Source organism: Triticum aestivum, chromosome 4A, assembly GCF_018294505.1.
Source record: "Triticum aestivum cultivar Chinese Spring chromosome 4A, IWGSC CS RefSeq v2.1, whole genome shotgun sequence".
NCBI classification, from domain to species: domain Eukaryota; kingdom Viridiplantae; phylum Streptophyta; class Magnoliopsida; order Poales; family Poaceae; genus Triticum; species Triticum aestivum.
In genome coordinates, this window is record NC_057803.1 from 400075092 (window position 1) to 400078359 (window position 3268).

Genomic DNA, 3268 nt, shown 5'->3' on the forward strand with positions numbered 1-3268 from the left:
TTTCCTTACGAAAACTAGTAAGGAAACTTGTCTTGACATCCATCTGCCAGATTTCATAAATGCAGCTAATGCTAACATGATTCCGACGGACTTTAAGCATCGCTACGAGTGAGAAAATCTCATCGTAGTCAACTCCTTGAACTTGTCGGAAAACACTTCGCAACAAGTCGAGCTTCATAGATGGTGACATTTCCATCCACGTCCGTCTTCTTCTTAAAATCCATCCGTACTCATTTGCCTTACGACCATCGAGCCGTTTTGCCAAAGTTTTCACTTTGTTTTCATACATGGATCCTCTCTCGGATTTTATGGCCTCAAGCCATTTATCGGAATCTGGGCCCACCATCGCTTCTCCATAGCTCGTAGGTTCATTGTTGTCTAGCAACATGACCTTCAAGACAGGATTACTGTACCACTCTAAAGTAGTACGTATCCATGTCACCCTACAAGGTACGGTAGTGACTTGATCCGAAACTTCATGATCACTATCATAAGCTTCTACTTCAATTGGTGTAGGTGCCACAGGAACAACTTGCTGTGCCCTGTCACACACTAGTTGAAGAGACGGTTCAATAACCTCATGAAGTCTCCACCATCCTCCCACTCAATTCTTTCGAGAGAAACTTTTCCTCGAGAAAGGACCCGATTCTAGAAACAATCCATATTGCTTTCGGATCTGAATTAGGAGGTATACCCAATTGTTTTGGGTTTCCTATGAAGATGTATTTTATCCGCTTTGGGTTCGAGCTTATCAACCTGAAACTTTTTCATATAAGCGTCGCAGCCCCAAACTTTTAAGAAACGACAACTTAGGTTTCTCTAAACCATAATTCACGCGGTGTCATCTCAACGGAATTACATGGTGCCCTATTTAAAGTGAATGTGGTTGTCTCTAATGCCTAACCCATGAACGATAGTGGTAATTCGATAAGAGACATCATGGTACGCACCATATCCAATAGGGTGCAACTATGATGTTCGGACACACCATCACACTATGGTGTTCCAGGCGGTATTAATTGTGAAACATTTTCCACAATGTCTTAATTGTGTGCCAAAACTCGTAACTCGGATATTCATCTCTATGATCATATCATAGACATTTTATCCTCTTGTCACAATGATCTTCTACTTCACTCTGAAATTACTTGAACCATTCAATAATTCAGACTTGTGTTTCATCAAGTAAATCTACTCGAATCATCTGTGAAGTAAGAACATAACGATATTCACTGCATGCCTCAGCACTCATTGGACTGCACACATCAAAAATGTGTTGTTTCCAACAAGTTGCTATCTTGTTCCATTTTACTGAAACCGAGGCTTTTCAGTCATCTTGCCTATGTGGTATGATTTGCATATCTCAAGTGATCCAAAATCAAGTGAGTCCAAACGATCCATCTGCATGGAGTTTCTTCATGCGTATACACCAATAGACATGGTTCGCATGTCTCAAACTTTTCAAAAATGAGTGAGTCCAAAGATCCATCAACATGGAGCTTCTTCATGCGTTTTAAACCAATATGACTTACATGGCAGTGCCACCAGTAAGTGGTACTATCATTACTATCTTATATCTTTTGGCATGAAAATGTGTATCACTACGACCGAGATTCAATAAACCATTCCTTTAGGTGCAAGACCATTGAAGGTATTATTCAAAATAGAGTAACCATTATTCTCCTTAAATGAATAGCCGTATAGCGATAGACATAATCCAATCATGTCTATGCTCAACGCAAACACCAATCTCGGTGGTAGAGGGAGCGTGCGATGCTTGATCATATCAACCTTGGAAACACTTCCAACATATATCGTCAGCTCACTTTTAGCTAGTCTCCGTTTATTCCGTAGCTTTTATTTCGAGTTACTAACACTTAGCAACCGAACCGGTATCTAATACCCTGGTGCTACTAGGAGTACTAGTAAAGTACATATTAACATAATGTATTGACCTTGCCAGCCTTCTCATCTACCAAGTATCTAGGGTAATCCTGCTCCAGTGGTTGTTCCCCTTATTACAGAAGCACTTAGTCTCGGGTTTGGGTTCAACCTCGGGTTTCTTCATTAGAGCAGCAGCTGATTTGCCGTTTCATGAAGTATCCCTTCTTGCCCTTGCCCTTCTTGAAACTAGTGGTTTTACTAACCATCAACGATTGATGCTCCCTTTTGATTTCTACTTTCGCGGTGTCAAACATCATGAATACCTCAAGGATCATCATCTCTATCCTTGATATGTTATAGTTCATCACGAAGCTCTAGCAGCTTGGTGGCAATGACTTTGGAGAAACATCACCATCTTATCTAGAAGATTAACTCCCACTCGATTAAAGTGATTGTTGTACTCAGACAATCTGAGCACAAGCTCAACGATTGAGTTTTTCTCCCTTAGTTTGTAGTCTAAGAAAATTGTCGGAGGTCTTATACCTCTTGACATGGGCACGAGCCTGAAATCCCAATTTCAGCCCTCGAAACATCTCATATGTTCCGCGACGTTTCGAAAACGTCTTTGGTGCCTCTACTTAAACCATTTAACTGAACTATCACGTAGTTATCAAAACGTGTATGTTCGATGTTCACAACATCCACAATCGACGTTTGGGGTTCAGCACACTGAGCGGTGCATTAAGGACATAAGCTTTCTACTGATCGCATAATCGCTACTATCAACTTTCAACTATATTTTCTCTAGGAACATATCTAAACAGTAGAACTATAGCGCGAGCTACGACATAATTTGCAAAGGGTCTTTTGACTATGTTCAGGATAATTAAGTTCATCTTATGAACTCCCACTCAGATAGACATCCCTCTAGTCATCTAAGTGATTACATGATCCGAGTCAACTAGGCCGTGTCCGATCATCACGTGAGACGGACTAGTTAACGTCGGTGAACATCTTCATGTTGATCGTATCTACTATACGACTCATGCTCGACCTTTCGGTCTCCGTGTTCCGAGGCCATGTCTGCACATGCTAGGCTCGTCAAGTTAACCCTAAGTGTTTTCGCTGTGTAAAACTGTCTTACACCCGTTGTATGTGAACGTAAGAATCCATCACACCCGATCATCACGTGGTGCTTAGAAGCGACGAACTGTAGCAACGGTGCACAGTTAGGGGAGAACACTTCTTGAAATTTTGTAAGGGATCATCTTATTTACTACCGTCGTCCTAAGTAAACAAGATGCATAAACATGATAAACATCACATGCAATCAAATAGTGACATGATATGGCCAATATCATTTGCTCCTTTTGATCTTCATCTT